The sequence below is a fragment of the Schistocerca piceifrons genome, chromosome 5 (genome assembly GCF_021461385.2).
Source record: "Schistocerca piceifrons isolate TAMUIC-IGC-003096 chromosome 5, iqSchPice1.1, whole genome shotgun sequence".
NCBI classification, from domain to species: Eukaryota; Metazoa; Arthropoda; class Insecta; order Orthoptera; family Acrididae; genus Schistocerca; species Schistocerca piceifrons.
The window spans coordinates 431,559,536-431,577,778 of NC_060142.1; the positions used below are offsets into that span (position 1 = coordinate 431,559,536).

Genomic DNA, 18,243 nt, shown 5'->3' on the forward strand with positions numbered 1-18,243 from the left:
AACTGTGTGCCCGTCTTGGACTCTAATCCAGATACGTGGCGTTCGCAGGCAGAGAAAACCTCATTGACTGGCTGAAAATTTCATTCTGCCAAAGATTTCTCCCCATTCTTTCCAAACATTGCAGACACTGTCCTAAAATGCTACGTCTCACGAATAATAGATGCAGCTGGGAGTATGGCTGCTCCGAGCTTTGTAAGACTTTTCACAACATTGATAGCTTTCTGCCTTTATAAGGCAGGAACAACAGTTCATGCTTCATCGTGCAGTTTTAACTTGTCACTTCAACAAAATGTGCAAAAAATGTACAATACTCGTAACGTAAACAGAAATGCAGAAAAACCGCTCCAGCCACTTCTTGAAATATTTGGTTATTGCCATGAACTAGTTTGTGCTCCTTTACAGGTTCATTTTGAGATGGGCAACATGGAAGTTAATTTTTTATTACCGTAGATTGATGCTGGGTAGTGGCTCTGTGTCAGAATGGGCGGCATTGCAGTTAGAATCCACTGACAGCTTTAGTTTTCATTGCCTACTGGCCACATATTAATTACTTTTCATTGGAAAAATAAATACTGTTTGTAACCATAAATAGGCCAGCATCGAGCATGTACTGTACAATTTCTGCATATTAGTATTAGTATTATATTTATGTTTATACTGAAAAGTAATGATTGTGTGTCAAAGAATGTGTGAGACTTCTTCTCTGTGCCTAATATAACTTTTCAGTTCGTCGTCGGTTCTTCCTTCATCTGTCCAATCACTTGACACATCACCTGTTGAACGTGCTTCCAATTACCGTGTGGTGACATGTTCTGCTCGCAGCTGAAGAATACCAGATGCTTGGGATTAGACAGCTGTAAAGCAGAATTTATCCAATACGGCGGCACATATATTAATTGCACACAATGAAGGCGTCTAGTGAACTGAGTTATTATGTACGACAGGAAGGCGGACTACATCTACATCCACATCCACATCTACATGGACACTCTGCAAATCACATTTAAGTGCCTGGCAGATGGTTCATCGAACCACCTTCACAATTCTCTATTATTCCAATCTCGTATAGCGCCCGGAAAGAAAGAACACCTATATCTTTCCGTACAAGCTCTGATATAATTTATTTTATCGTGGTGATCGTTTCTCCCTATGTACATTGGTGTCAACAAAATATTTTTGTGTTCGGAGGAGAAAGTTGGTGATTGGAATTTCGTGAGAAGATTCCGTCGCAACGAAAAACACCTTTCTTGTAATGATGCCCAGCCCAAATCTTGTATAATTTCTGTGACACTCTCTCCCATATTTCGCGTGCTGCCCTTGTTTGACCTTTTTCGATGTACTCCGTCAGTCCTATCTGGTAAGGATTGCACAGCGCGCAGCAGTATTCTAAAAGAGGACGGCCAAGCGTAGCGTAGGCAGTCTGATTAGTAGATCTGTTACATTTTCTTAGTGTCCTGCCAGCAAAACGCAGTCTTTGGTTAGCCTTCCTCACGACGTTTTCTACGTGTTCCTTCCAATTTAAGTTGTTCGTAATTGTAATACCTAGGTATTTAGTTGAATTTACGGCTTTTAGATTAGACTGATTTTTCGTGTAACCGCAGTTGAGTGAATTTCTTTTAGCACTCAGTTGGATGATCTCACACTTTTCGTTATTTAGGGTCAACTAGCAATTTTCGCACCATTCAGATATCTTTTCTAAATCCTTATGCAGTTTGTTGCGATCTTCTGATGACTTTATTAGTCGATAAACGACAGCGTCATTTGCAAACAAACAGATTGTCTCCCAAATTGTTTATATAGGTAAGGAACAGAAAAGGGCCTATTACACCACCTTGGGGAACACCAGAAATCACTTCTGTTTTACTCGATGACTTTTTGTCAGTTACTACGAACTGTGACCTCTCTGACAGGAAAACACAAATCCAGTCACATAACTGAGACGCTATTTCACTACAAGCCACTCGTATGGTACAGTGTCAAAAGCCTTCCGGAAATCCAAAAATACGGATTCGATCTTTAATATTTCATGTGAATAAAGAGCTAGTTGTGTTTCACAGGAACGATGTTTTCTAAACCAATGTTGACTGTGTGTCAATAGACCGTTCTCTTCGAGGTAATTCATAATGTTTAAACACAATATATGTTCCAAAATCCTGCTGCATATCGACGTTAACGATATGGACCGGTAATTTAGTGGATTACGCCTACTAACTTTCTTGAACATTGGTGTGACCGGTGCAACTTTCCAGTCTCTTGGTACGGATCTTTCGTCGAGCGAACGGTTGTATATGATTGTTAAGTATGGAGCCAATACATCAGCGTGCTCCGAAAGGTACCTAATTGGTATACAGTCTGGACCAGAAGACTTGCTTTTATTAAGTGATTTAAGTTGCTTCACTACTACGAGGATATTTACTTCTATATTACTCATGTTGGCAGCTGTTCTCGATTCGAATTCTGGAATATTTACGTCATCTTCTTTTGTGAAGGCATTTCGGAAGGCTGTGTTTAGTTACTCTGCTTTCCCCCAAACAATCCAACCCCAACCCAACCCTCCACCTCACACCGGCCTGTGTTCGATGGGCCATGACCCGCCATAAACTGCAACTACAATGGCGGGTCATGGCCCGTCGAACACAGGCCGGTGTGAGGTGGAGGTTACACCATTAAGTGAAGTAGTGGTTTAGACTTTGTATATATGTACTGTTTGTGTTTGCCTTTTTTCGTTTATAAATGTATAGCTATGGTGGTCTTTTAATCATTGACAAAGGTCTTCTTAGGCACTTGTGGGTTTTATTGTTCTGAAGAAGGTGTAGTTATCTACGCCGAACCCTAGGTTAACACTAGGTGCTTTTTTCGCAATCGAGGCGGGTTTCTAGTTTTTTAATATATTAACCAACGATTGCTGATCCGCTGCGATGTTGAAGGTTTTTAAAAAGACATCGGTTTTTAATTCCCTGGGGCCAGAAAGCGCGTAAAAATCAAAATGACATCGGTTTATAACTGTTGTGAGACTGGTGCAAGACATGTTCAAGATGCTGTCCACTGATTCCTGCTACATGTTGACATCGAGAAACAGCATGTTCCACAACAGACCGGAGTTTGTAGAGGGTCACGTTCAGAATGCATTTCGCAAATGCGTGCTTTCAGTTCAGCTACATTCGTAATTGCAGCACTGAACACAACTTTCATGTAACCCCACAGTCAGAAGTCACGCGGATAAGATCAGGTGATCTAGTCCACCAGGCTGTAAAAATACGGCCCTACAAGAAACGATGCCGTCAACCGGCACCACACAGACACCTTTGCAGAATGAAGCGGTACCGGCTGATATATGTGCGGATTTTCCGTTCTCCATATTCTGCAATTCTGCGTATTGGCATGTCGTTGGAGATGGAAATGATTTTGTCTGTCCACAGAATCTTCCATGGTCATTCATTGTCCACTTCCACGCGAGGAAGAAATTCTAGAGCGAACGATTTTCTTGCTGGCAAGTCAGGAGGGAGCAATCCCTGAACATGAGTGATTTTGCACGGATAGCACCGCAGGATATTTCATAGGATTTTATGTACCATGCTCAAAGGCATGTCCAACGTTCGGGAAATTCCCCGTGCACTGCATGTTTGCACACCACCACTCGACCTGTCTTGCAGTTCAGTTAAGGCTCACCTGCCATTTGACCATCTTCTTCTGTGCGGATGCACAAACAGTGCCCAGACTCTTACGGGAATCGGCAACGCGACGCGAGTAATGAGTATGACGGGCAGGGGCACTATGAATATAGTGCAGGACAATAAGCTGCGAATGTATCACGGGAGGCGTGCCAGAGATAAGTCCCTGCAGTCGCACTATCCTCTGTGTCCTCGGTGGCTCAGATGTAAAGAGCGTCTGCCATGTCAGCAGGAGATCCTAGGTTCGAGTCCCGGTCGGGGCACACATTTTCAACTGTCCCCGGTGACTTATATCAACGCCTGTGTGCAGCTAAGGGTATTCATTTCATTGTCAGTGTCTTTTTTCATACTCTTGAATGTCAGGTTCCTCTGCAGGACTACTGGTGCATAGTCACTATTCTTGCAAAAGAGCATTATCAGCAGCGCGTGATCCTTCATGGAGACAGAAACGTTGGGCGTCTCAAAAGCAAACTAACAGCCGAGTTACTCGCGTCTGTTTATTTTATTTTATTTTTGATGCACGTACAGAGGTGACTTTAAAATTTGGGAGAACTTTTGTACTTTCGCAGCGTGTGCTGCGGACTGTTCCATCTACCAGAATTCACAATTCGTTTGTGGCGTATTATCATTCTTTTATCATAGTAGTCGTCTAGATTTTGTTCACTGCCATCTCACGAGATACACTGAGTGCATTACGTCCCTTGTAAGTCAGTGGAACTTCCTTATAAATCGATCAAAGTATCAGAGTAAACCTTTCTGTTTATGTGGCGTCGCCTGTTAATGTCAAAAGTCCTAAAGATCAACTGCTTTATTCGCTGTTTGTGACAGTCTCCCGGGAATCGCTTCGTATTAATTAAGTACATGTAAATCAAGTCCCTACGTTCGATTAATGAAGATAGATTTCTACATCTATGTCATTATTCTGAACTTCAGATTTAAGTGCCTGGCATACATGCATTCTATAATATGTGGCGCATTCTAACAACTGTTCTGTCGACATCTATGAGAACTCACAATACGTTATTGCAATACTTAATAGTTATTTTTACTTACTATTTAAATCAGTACATACTGTAATTTTCGTATGTCGTAAATTTGATTTTACCTCTCCTCTTTTTACATACAGTAGTTCACGTTTTCGTTCGAATGAAGTAACTTTATCTTTCTCTACCTAAACTCTGTCCATATACATCTCAATGTAATTTTAACAGACTGTATCACAAACGCACACACCTGACCTGACATTTTCGCAGATACAGTAATTTTCTCATCTGACCATCTCACAGATGAAACATTCAGCCGCGTTTGTCCCTACAGGTAACGATGCGACACAGAATATACAGGGTATCTTAGCTAACTCTGCCACCTCAGATGCCGGCCAGAGTGGCCGTGCGGTTCTGGGAGCTACAGTCTGGAACCGAGCGTCCGCTACGGTCGCAGGTTCGAAACCTGCCTCGGGCATGGATGTGTGTGATGTCCTTAGGTTAGTTAGGTTTAATTAGTTCTAAGTTCTAGGCGACTGATGACCTCAGAAGTTACGTCGCATAATGCTCAGAGCCATTTGAACCATTTTTTGCCACCTCAGATATCTCTGGAACAACAACAGATATTCAAAAACGGTTTTCACTAGCATGAACGTACGGCAGGGGCTTAGGAAACCAAATACTATGTGAAATTTTAAAACGTAAACAAATACTATTTTCAACACAAACTTGTGTATTTTTAAATGAACACCCCCTATTATTTCGATTGCAATCAATAGCATGAAAAATGACAAAAATAATGGCTTGGTTGCATCGCAATTCGTCAATTACATCCCGAGGGATTGCGAAGCGAAGTTGATGCTTGAAATAAATGAAGCGCACAGCTAGCGCACGTCCTGAGACTCAAGCATGCACCTCATGCTGCCTGTGTCAGGGGCTCACACAATGGGAAGGTATGCACAATCCACAAAATAAACAAGTAACACGTCAAGTGCAAAGTTACGTTTTTCAAATTGTAAACGTATGTTTATTCTAGCGAAATGACAACTAGTGCTACAATTAGAGATAACACACTTGAATTCACTTTGCTAAACACATTTACTAGTGCCCTGTCGCCCACAGAAACTGTATTGTGCATTACATCCAGCATAGAAAATACACCCACATCTTTACCAGTGAAACTGTCACGTCAACATATGTTCGAAGTGCCCTCCGTTTGCATCCTGTCGTTGAGGGTTCTTAATACACTGTCATTGCGCCCCAGAGAAAGAAGTCTAATGACGTCAAGCCAGGGGAACGTGTTGGCACAGTACCTCACCGCCCCATCCATCTGTTTGGAAATGTCGCATCTAGAACGTCTCTGGCAACTTTTGCATTGTGTGCGGGACATCTAGCCATGTTGGAATCACATTGATAGATGAGTTTGCTATCCTAGATCCTCCATGAGGAGCACTAGTGTGTGTTGAAGAAATGATGCATATCGTTGTGCATTTAATGTTCCATGGAAAAAAATAGGGACCTACAATACACCAAACACTGACACTCCACTGTCGCTGATGAGCAACTTCGCGAATCCAGTGGGGATTTTGCACGGACCAATAGTGCATGTTCCGCAGATTCACATTGCCATGATTAGTAACTGAAGCCTCGTCCGTAAACAACATATTGCTTTGGATTACTAGATTACCTTGCAACCGCTGAAGTGCAAAACGACAGAATGCAATGAGGGATTCCAAGTCATTCCCGTACAGTTATTGGTGCAGTGAGATACGGAACGTATGAAACCGATGCCGATGCAAGATTCTTCACACACTACTGTGGCTTATTCCTACACCTCGTGCAATTTCTAGTACATCCACCTGAGGATTGTGCGCTACAGCAGCCAGAACAGCAATTTCGTTTCCATTGCCAGTCTCTGGCGATGTACGACGACGTTTTGTGGGAGCCCAGCTTCCTGTTTCCGTGAGTGTCTTGGAGATGTTGCCAGTGGTTCGACGTAACGAACACCGCCGATCTCGGTAGCGTTCAGCAGACAGTGTCACAGCTGCGGTTGCATTTCTGTGACATTCGCCATAAATTAAAATAATATCTAGTTTTTTCTTCATTACTGAAGGCGGCATATCGATTAGATGACGGAAAATGTAACAAGCCACAAGTAAACAGGTGTTAATGTGGCAACGTATGTGAATTACGTTACAGTATGAGAGCAGTTCAGTAGACCAGGTTGGGAGACACTTGTACACTGAAGGTAGAGCGTGCCGTCGTGATATTGGTATGTTTACGGCAGGATACAGGCGCCAATGCAGGCAAACCCTGCTCTGAGAACCGTACTGGATCGCAGATATGCTCAATAACATTCATGTCTGGGGAATTTGGTGGCCAGCGGAAGTGTTTAAACTCAGAAGAGTATACTTGGAGTCACTCTGTAGCAATTCTGGCCAGAAGGGATGTCGCATTGTCCTACTGGAATTGACCAAGTACGTCGGAATGAACAACGGACATAAATGGATATGCAGGTGATCACACAGGATGCTTACGTACATGTCACCGATCAGAGTCGTATCTAGACCTATCAGGGCTCCCATATCACTCACAATGCACACGCCCCACACCATTACAGAGCCTGCACGAACTTAAACAGCCCTTGCTGACATGTATGGTAAATGGATTCATGAGGTTGTCTCCTTACCCGTACACAACCATCCGCCTGACGTAATCTGAAACGAGACTCGTCCGACCAGGCAACATGTTTCCAGGCATCAACAGTCCAATGTCGGTGTCGACGGGCACAGGCAATGCGTAAAGCTTTGTGTCGTGCAGTCATCAACAATACACGAGTGGCCCATCGGCTCCGAAAGCCCATATCAATGATGTTTCGTTGAATGGTTCGCACCTGACACTTGTTGATGGCCCAGCATTGGAACCTTCAGCAATTTTGCGGAAGGGTTGCACTTCTGCCACGTTGAACGATTTTGTTCAATCGTCGTTGGTCTCATTCTTGCACGATCTATTTTCGGCCGCAGTGATGTCGGAGATTTGATGTTCTACCGGATTCCTGATATTGACGGTACACTGGCGAAATGGTCGTGCGGGAAAATCCCCACTTCATCGCTACCTCTGAGGTGCTGTGTCCCATCGCTCGTGCACCGACTATAACACCACGTACAAACTCAAATAGATCTTGTTAACCTGCCATTGTTAACCGATCTAACAGCTGCGCCAGACACTTGTAGTCGTGTTGTCGACCGCAACGCCGTATTCTGCCTGCTAACATATCTCAGTTTCTTTGGCGCTTCATTGTATTTTAACTTTGATATTAGCCAGCAAAGCTGTTGCACACAGCTGTAGCAACAGTAAAAGCGTAGCCTTAATTTCAGGCCTCAGGTCGACTGTAATTTGCATTTTAATTGAAATTTTCAGACGTTAAATGCGTCTACTTTACTAACTATGTCAAAGATGGAAGGAAGGAAGATTAGCGTTTAACGTCCAATTGACAATGGTTTCATTACAAGCGGAGTATAAGTTCCTATTGGAAAAGAATACAAAATGGAAGTGACAGTAACATTTTCAAAGGAATAGCCATGGCATTTGCCTTGAGAAATTTGGGGGCACCACAACAAATTTAATTCTGAATGTGAATCCCGTATATCACTACAGGGTCACATCTCTCGACGATGAAGCCGAAAAATTATAGAAATGAGGCTAGGTAAACTACAGTAAATAAATATGCTTGTTTAATAGGTCGAATGCATTGTCATCGTTCGTCAGTGAAAATAATCGTTTTTGTCCCGATTGTAGAGTGCGACTGATTAAATGAATAAAAAAAATTCTTTTTACACAGTTTGGGTCCGCGTGGCACATTTTTACAGGAAATGTCGCTCTAAAATCATAATAAATATTTCATATTAATATGTAATTCAATTGTCAATCTCTTTAACGCAGGGGTTTCGCAGGGTAGTACAGTGATGACAGAATAGATGAATCTCAAGTACGAATTGTCGCTGGTTGCTGTGTGTCCAACTGGTCGCAACCGTAGCTTCCGTCGGCCGGAGTGGCCGTGCGTTTCTAGGCGCTGCAGTCTGGAGCCGAGCGGCCGCTACGGTCGCAGGTTCGAATCCTGCCTCGGGCATGGATGTGTGTGATGTCCTTAGGTTCGTTAGGTTTAAGTAGTTCTAAGTTCTAGGGGACTGATGACCACAGATGTTAAGTCCCATAGTGCTCAGAGACATTTGAACCATTTTTGAACCGTAGCTTCCGTATTCTCTTGGCGTTGGACTTTTGAGATGTTTTGGTTTCTTTCGTCGCGAACCCTCCTCTGACTTGCGTTTTCTGTAATTCTGAGCATATTTACAAGTCATATGATACATCTTTCATTATTCTGTAGTTTTCAGTTCAATACTGATTTTCATTTGTATACCGGCGAATACTTTTACTGTTTAACTTTGGATCCTAGAGTTCTACGCAAGGTCGTCACAGAGACACCCGAGTCAGTGTCCTAACTAACCGCTTTTCCACGCAACACCAGTTTATAACTTTACACAAAGCAAATTCATAACAATCACTTGCATTCGCCAACAGTGGTACGACGACGTCACAGACAAAACAAATACTGCGCGACAAACATGTTCAGACATGATGTATCCGTTGTGGGCTCAATCAATTAGACACTTAATTATCATCGATTATTATCATCTGGCGGTGTTTCATGATTAAAGAAAGTTAGACCAACGAGCAAATAGAAGCTTTCACATCAGACTCTCTCCCTGGTCGCTGGCTCTTTGCATAACCACCTGCACAGTCGGTTGCGTGTGGCCGGGTGACCCGATCCGCGGCAGCACACACACACACACACACACACACACACACACACACACACACATGTGCAGGCGAAGCGAGCCCCTCCCCAAGGCCTCCATATAAACGCCGCTCGCTGCAACAACCCGCCACTACCGCTGCAGCAGCCTTAACGGAATCAAGGGGTTAGCGCCGACACGCTCCTGTGTAGCTTCCGCCGGCTTCAACACCGCCAACGAGGTCACGCCGCTCTTTGTTGCTGGCGGAAAAGGAGGTAAAGACTGTTTCGTTCAATGCGCCCCTTCCAAGAAAATTCTTTGTCCACAAGTAAACCACAATATCGAGTTAAGAATAATTCTACAATAATCAAATATAGTTCGTCGCTTTCTTAGAGTATTTATCTGCCCGTAAGAATCCGCAGCTTCATCGATAGATGGTGACATTTACAGTAGACTAGGCCATAACAAACGCTTGCAGTACTGGTGTTATAAAAATTTTTCATGAAGGAAGTTCACCACAGTTCGTAAATGTTTGAAAAAGTCATAGTTGAAGCGCCAAAAGCAGCTGATTAAGTAGCTCTTTATTCCCAACAGGTTTCGACCTTCAGATCTTCATCAGGTATCCAAACTCCATTTATAACGTGTTACATGTGCAGTATTAAAAACTGTGGCGTTAAATAAAATAAAATCGTTCCCAAGTCACTAATGTCGATAGTTAAGTGGAACGCTATTAAGTGTCATCTACTTACAACAGTCTTGTCCCAACTTTTCATGTGGAATCCAGTGTAAAATGTAGACGAAGAACCGACCGTTGTGGCCGAGCGGTTCTAGACGCTTCAGTCTGGAACCGCGCGAACGCTACGGTCGCAGGTTCAAATCCTGCCTCGGGCATGGATGTGTGTGATGTCCTTAGGCTGGTTAGGTTTAAGTAGTTCTAAGTTCTAGGGGACTGATGACCTCAGATGTTAAGTCTGATAGTGCTCAGAGCCATTTTTTTTATAGACGAAGATTAACAGTGTTGGTATGTTTTACTATTGACTCTGTAATGTGTTTTACTATTGATAGCAATGACGTAGAATGTATTTTACGTTATTTTACGCCACAGTTTTAATACTGGCATGTAAGATTTTATAAATCACTTTCAGATACGTGATAATGATTTGAAGATCGAAACAAGTTGTGAATAAAGAATTACTTTTCGGCTGCTCTTGGAGATTGAGATTATATGTTTTCATGTCAAACATGCATTTATACGTTATGTGATCTTAAAACAAGCACAAAAAACATCTTCCAGTCGGTTATTATTACCTACATTACTCAGGAAAAAAGGACAAAATAATTCGACAACAAAGTTCTCACTGCATTCAGAATTATTTGATATGGAAACCAGCTTGAATGAATAGCATCATGAAAACTAAGTGTTTTATTCAAAAGTTTATAGTGAACAGAAAGGTCATGATATTATTGGTATTACCATTCATTTGACTACAAATTGGTTTGTACCCATTTATGGTGCTCCTAGGTAACAAGTAACTCTCACACAAAGTATATTAAGACGGAGGGGTCATAGGAGGGTCTCTCGTGACGCCAAACTGAGTGCACGAACCCACGTCCGGAAGTGTCATCTAACAGTGCTACAGTGTGTCGAAAGCGCCAAAGAGCCATCTAACGCTGCCAGACCACCTCTTCGGCAGTACACGCGTCATTTCTTTGACAGTCCCAAGACGGAACGACTCACAGTGGGTGTGACAACATTCAGAACCTTAGACGGCATCGAACGTGTACCATCGTTGATTATCGTTTCGATACATGGATTCCTGTTCTCAGTTTGTTCCTCATGATACCCAGCATAAGCTTTCGAAACTTCTTGGTGTCGCTTTGTAACACGTCTACGCCAACAATCGCCTTTCAGAAGGAATAATGAATATTTTGGGAGGTGTCCAATATGTATTGATAACAGGGCTGCAGCTGGTTACAGAGATAAGTTTTCATTTCGCGTGTTGGTACTCCAGTTACTATGGATTTGATTATCGATTGTCATTTTTATTTTGAAGTTCAAGTTATGGAGATTATTAAAGTCTTTCTGGGTGTAGTACCGCTTTATTGTATAAAATATAATATACTTTAAAATATATAAATTACAAAACCTACGTTTCGACCGTATTGCAACGGCCTTCCTCGGCGCAATAAATTTAATCATCTTGACACCGACCGCAGAAGCCTACGTAGTTAAGTTCAAGCTGTGAAGTTGTGCTTGAGTCTACATCATTGAATTTTTCGATTGTGAATGTGATTTGCCACGGCTACTTCTTTCTCTTGCCCTCGTGCAGCATAGCTAGTGCTCCGTCCTTTAGCATTCGACATCGTCGAGACGTTAAATTACAACTTTTCTCTCATCTTGCATTTATCTTCTGCCCACTTTGTCATTAACACTCAATTTCACTGGTTTTGTTTCTTTATGGCTCGTTACATTTGTCGTCTGTCAATAACTCTGACTTGCTCTGCTTGCGTTTAACTCGTTTACAGTCATAAAAACACAGTGCTTAGGATGTTGAGGAGCATAATACTCTGTATTACGGTGATAAACGAGCACTTAAGTTCATCGAATTAATCATTAAGTAAATGACTGCCTGTGGGTCCCAAAACCAACGTAATTTAACGACAGAGATAAGGATGGACTGAATAATGACGTTAGCATTAGTAAGTTTCTATCTTACAAAATAGACGACCCTGTCATTCTGTGTCCGTCTCCGTAGCTGAGTGTGCACCATGTCTGACTAGTATCGGAGGATCAGGGATCGATTGTCGGTATTGTCACGGATTATATGTTTGTTGGAGGAACGAAAAGAGTTGCACTCAGCCTCGCGATGCTAACTGAGGAGCTACTCGCGTGAGAAGTAGCGGCTCCATACTGTGGAAAACTCGCAAGAGCCGGAAGAGCGGTGCGGTTTCTCTATGCCCCCCCCCCACCCCCACCCCACACACACACACACACACACACACACACCAGCCCATCGATACTGCGTCCGAATAACCCTACGGACAGAATGACACGTGTAATTCACTCCCTCCTTCCTACTTGCAGCTATTGTCCACAATAGTCTTTTATAAAGATCGGAGGGGAGCGAAGATTATAATAAACTTTCTAGTTTACTTATCTTTTCATGTAGAGTTGGCTCCAGTTCTTCTTGTCTAGGGGTCTGATTCTTGAAGCTGAAATTCTCACATTTTAGGTTTTCACAGTTGAATTGATCTAAATAAATTTGAAGATTGTTGTTGCAGAATTTTTGTTGTTATGTTAATATATTTTGTCACATTCTTGTATATCATACAGTCTTTTGATTTTTCACATTAACAAAGCCGAAATTACGTTGTTCGCACAAAATACAAAAATACCTCCAATCACATCAGAGGCATGCTTGCTACCGTCTCACTCAGCGGAAATAACAATATCCCAAAGGGTTCACAATTTTTCTTGATAAATGAGTTTATATTTGTTTTGATTATTATTTCATAAATGAATCAGGAAATAAACATAATAAACAGTACTAGATTGTGTAATTAACAATAGAAATTTTAAATGTGCCAAATAATTCGTAATTTCAAATGTTTCCTAAAATATAATTTTAACCGTACATTCAGGACTAGTACTTATTGATCATATCATCCAAAATAAAGTAATTCCTTTTCATAAATTTTAGCTTGAAATATAACATAGTCCTACAATGTATAAAACCGTATGAAAGTTTTCAGAAAATCAGTTGAGACAATACTGACCTGTCCAAAATTCGAAAAATAATACTGGCATCGACAACTACCGTTGAGGAAAAGTAATTCTAGCGGAGGATGTCCCGTTACACACGGGTGACGGCCGGTCACTGCTGACTGTTGCGTCAGGGCAAGTACGCAGAGCTGTACAACGAAATATTTTTCCGCATGGGTCACATGACAGATGTAAATGTCTTAAAGCAAGTCATTTTTCTGCGTAGGCACATCTATCACAGATATGAAGTCCCTGAGAAAAAGATCAAAAAAGTGCTAAATTTGTTGTCATGCATCCTATTTGATTTTAAGACTTTCACCACGTCATGTGTTTTCCACTTCAACAGTTACACTAACGCATTTTAATTTGTTTTTTAATCTGGCACAGTGACAAAATCCTCAGCAGGATTGCACTTTCTCCATTTTACAAATGGACTTCACATCTGTGATAGACTTGCGCGTAGCTACTATGGCTGTGTGAAACTCTCATCGCACATGTTGTTTTATCCACACACTGATGCATGGAACACAACATGCTGTACGCAAAAACGATTTTTATCTTTATGTAGACAGGTGATACCCAAGGGGAAAAAATTAGCTAACTGTTAAATAATAAAATGAAGTATTTATTTGAAACTAAAAGAACAACCTACACAAAAAAACTTGCTTTAAGAAATGCAAAATAAAACGTTAAGGAAATCTGACTGGTAACGACCTCATTGTATTTTTGACACTGAATATACGTTTAATAATGCCCTTTAGAGCGTAATCAGTCATTCGGCAATTTTAATATTTTAGATGTCAAACAATTTTCATTTTTCACTTATCCTTTTGAGGAAAATAACAGCCAGTAAACTACCAATCCAGCATCCTTTATTGTCTCTAGATTTATACTGTATCATTCTTGTTCCTTTCTCTTCTCTGATCAAAGTTATGAATCTCTTATTTCTATCTTTCTCATCACCATGTCTTCAACTTGCGATAGTGTGGTCCAAGAATATTTCCAGTCTATCACTTGGTTCTATTTCTGTTTGTTTCCCTTGGCCAGGACGTGGAAGAGAAACGTGCGTCAGTCCATATACATATCAACGATGGTTGCTGAAACCATACGCTGTGTCCATGATACATACCACAACACTTTCATCATTATTACAGGTAAGCGGTGTACCATCGCATTCTTCTTTCATTTGTCGTAAATTAGTCTTTTCTCTGTTTATTCCATATCCAGCAATCTGTATTACAACATGCTTGATATTAAATCTAGGTTCACTTTCTTTAGTCTACAATATTCCTTCCATAGACCGTACAGAATTCTTTAAAGATCAAAAACTCACACGTCGCTGTACATCGTTTAGCAAAACCATGTAGCCCGTCAGGAGAGAAAAAGGAATCATGATACTGGAGGTAGTGAAGTTTATTTATAATGTTAGATTAGACGAAGTGTGGAAACACTGGATCACATATTACTTGACATCATTAATATCACTGTGCCGCCCGTAGAAAGGGCTCGTAGAAGGGGTTTCAACCTCTTTAAGAATACAATTACTTTTACTCTGAATGCTGGTGAATGTTGCTGATTATCTTCTTTGTAAAAAAAAATAGTAGGCTCTGATCGTGTTATTAATGTTTTTGGGTCGTGCAAAACATTAGTGTCTGTTTGCAGTATAACTCATAAACTGTGTCACAAAGAAAGAATCACACAAAGACCAGACGTCCCAACAAGAACATTAAAGTATTTATTCAAACAGCTAAGGCGTGACAGCATTGACAAAAAAATGTACTGAACATGTTTGTGCGCTGTATGTATTGTCTACCACGTCTCTTCCGTCCAACTGCATAGTTCGCTGGTACTTAGCAATTTACTTACGGCTTCCGGGTGCACATACCTAATGCCTGTGACAGCTGAATATGGGTCCACTGGGCTTGAATACGAGGGGAGAAGTGGTGTGATGGGTGATTAGGAATCTTTTCGCGGGACGTGTAGTCTGGTGTTATCTTGCTGCAACACGATAACGAAGTTCTGCTGACTAGGCTTCCACACCCCGAGAATAACCTTCAACAGGCTCGCTACCATAATAAACACATGTTACACACTGTATGATGCAATGACAAGAGGCATGTCAAGAAATCACTGAAAAGTGAGCCTATCACGGATGCAGGTGTTCTGTATGGGTTCAAATGGTTCAGATGGGTCTGAGCACTATGGGACTTAACTTCTTTGGTCATCAGTCCCCTAGAACTTAGAACTACTTAAACTTAACTAACCTAAGGACATCACACACATCCATGCCCGAGGCAGGATTCGAACCTGCGACCATAGCGGTCGCGCGGTTCCAGACTGTAGCGCCTAGAACCGCTCGGCCATTCCAGCCGGCTTCTGTATGGGATATCTCCAAGAAACTGTTCAAATGGTTTGTACACACTGAGTCTCATTCCAACATAAATACTATTAGCATGTCCCGAATAGACAAAATAGTGCCATGATCTGAGCAACGGGTCTTTCTCGAATGAGAGAGACTGTGGAATTCAGATACGTAGAACACGCTAGTCTCCCGGTTCACGCAGTGCCCCCAAGTCTCCAGCGTACCAACACTAAGGAATGGTTTCTGCTCTCGTCCAAAAAGATTAGGTACTGATCGACTCCACTACGAAAAATGTGAACACATCTTGGTAGAAAACAGTTATCAGTGAGTGAGCTTATGCCGAATATTTGCATCATGATGCTACCCAGACTGTAAATCCAGATTTACCATTCTTTTCGCGTTTCAGTTTGTTTCGGGTACGTACTGACCATATCATGTGGTATTCACAGTCGCTCATTACATCGAACCGAGAGCCACTTAACAGAATCACCCTGAACTGCTGCCGTTGACCTCCGCGGCGATATTACGGTATGATTAGGAGACGTGTGCAATTACGTGGAATTCTTAGCACGGGATTCCCGGGATAGTATCAGTCGTGAAATGATACTGTGAGAGAAACGTGACTAACTACAGCAGTACCAAGCCCTACAGCAATTTGTGCAGTAATTGCAGACGGGAAATTTTGCCATTTCTGCTAAGTATACATCTTATTAGCCGACTTATCTCCATCCATGACTTATGCAATGCTCAGATACAGCTGTTCCTCTGGTAATAGCAGCTTTCTTCTCTGCTGAGAACATATTTTTTTTCCATTTCATTAGTTGCAGCGCGAGCTATTTCACCCTCTCAAGCAAGGCGACTGTAATTTGCAATTCTAATTGCTTAGTCAGCACCTTGCAGCCGTCCTCCACCCGGATTATTAATTGTAACCAATACAACAGACTTCAGGTACATGATCAGTAGGATGTATCGGCTGCAAGTGATTGCCGACAGGGCCGTCTACCAGGCCTTCTTTTTTCTTCTTCTTTTTTCACATTAATTCCTACAGCGAAGCGAAAAATTTATGGTTTGGTGTAATCTACGAGTATCACTCAGCTACATACACATGGATTCAGTAGGGAGCCCGATGGCAAAATTAGACTGTGAAATCTCGTACAGCTGCATATGAACATTCCTCACGGGTTCCATCACAGCTTGAAAACAAAAGAACCATAATACAGAGTACAAGAGAAAATGTTTCTGTTACGGTCTTCATTGTGACTTGCAAAATATTATTCAGTATTGCGTTCTACGCTTTGAGCCAACGGGCCATTGCAACTGTCTTTGTGTTGCGTCAACTGGGGTAATGATATCTTTGGTTTCCTTTACAATCACGAATAAAAATTATTTTATGACCCTACGAATCCGTTATTCCTTCACTCCTAAGTTATGACGTCTCTCGACGGGTTACCCATTAACTTCTTCTTCCGGCTTACACCATCTCCTCGTCAGTAGGATTCCTGACGCTTAACAAAGTCTCCACAGCCTTTATGATCGAATGACATGAGGCTTAGAAGGTCTTGTTATACTTGTCTCGTGAAATACTGCTCTAGTGTCAGCAATATGTTCGTACTGAACCAATACTAAATTACTTGTAGTCCGTATTATTCACTTGTGGAACATATTGTCTAGCGAAGCATTACAGTCAACAGGTGTGAAGTGGGGCAATGAGAGAATTTCATGCAGTTGGGTAACGTCAAAAATATGTGATCTGGTGATGTGAGCCCGATCAAAATCACATGAAAAAGAATAACAGGGCATGAAGTGATACTGAAAATAACCGATGATGGAGTGTAACCACTCTCAGGTACAAATATTTGAGTGAAATCACAAGTTTGTTATCTCGACCTTAAAACGACAGAGATCTCTGTCTGACAGCAGCATACACTGATCAGCGCTAGAACATTAAGACCACCTGCCTAACATCCGGTATGTCCACCTTTCGCACGGATGACAGCGGTGAAGCAATGAGGCCTTGGTAGGTCGCTGGAGGAAGGTGGCACCACATCTGCACACGCAAGTCACCTAATTCCCGTAAATTCTGGGGAGGGGAGCGATGATCTCTGAGGACACGTTCAATTGCATCACACATGTGTTCGATCGAGTTCAGATCTGGCGAGATGGGGGGCCAGCACATCAATTGCAGCTCGCCACTATGTTCCCCGAACCATTCCGGCGTACTTCTAGCCTTGGATCATGGCGCATTATCTTGCTGAAAAACGTCACTGTAGCCGGGAAACGTGATCATCATGAAGGGGTGTACATGAGCTGCAAGCTTGGCCGTCATAGTGCCTTGTACGAGTTCACTGGACCCATGGATGCCAACATGAATGTACCCACGAGGATAATGGAGCGCCGCCAGCTTATCTCCATCCTGCAGTACTGGTGTCAAGGAGCTGTTGCCTTGCAAGAATTCTTGGGACCATGCAACGCACTGCTACTGCGTCGGCGTCCAGTGACGACGATCACTCTCCATTTTCAGCTGTGGTTGACGATGTCGTGGTGTTAACTTTGGCACATGCATGCGTCGTCGACTGCAGAGGCCCATCGTTAGGAGTGCTCACTGTATGTGCACTGTATACCCAGACGCACTTGTACTCAGCATTAAAGTCAGATGTTAGTCTCGCCACGG

General features: G+C 42.2%; 1 long non-coding RNA gene across 3 annotated transcripts in view; it reads left to right on the plus strand.

Moving 5' to 3' along the window:
• The first annotated feature begins 9,606 nt into the window (after positions 1-9,606).
• Positions 9,607-18,243, plus strand: part of LOC124798554 — a 34,899-nt gene continuing 26,262 nt past the window's right edge. For 2 of the 3 annotated variants that reach the window (XR_007016953.1, XR_007016955.1), the window contains exons 1-2: positions 9,607-9,722; positions 14,258-14,364. This is a non-coding gene — a long non-coding RNA (uncharacterized LOC124798554). The remainder of the gene's footprint in view (positions 9,723-14,257; positions 14,365-18,243) is intronic. The other variant, XR_007016954.1, reaches the window with a different exon arrangement.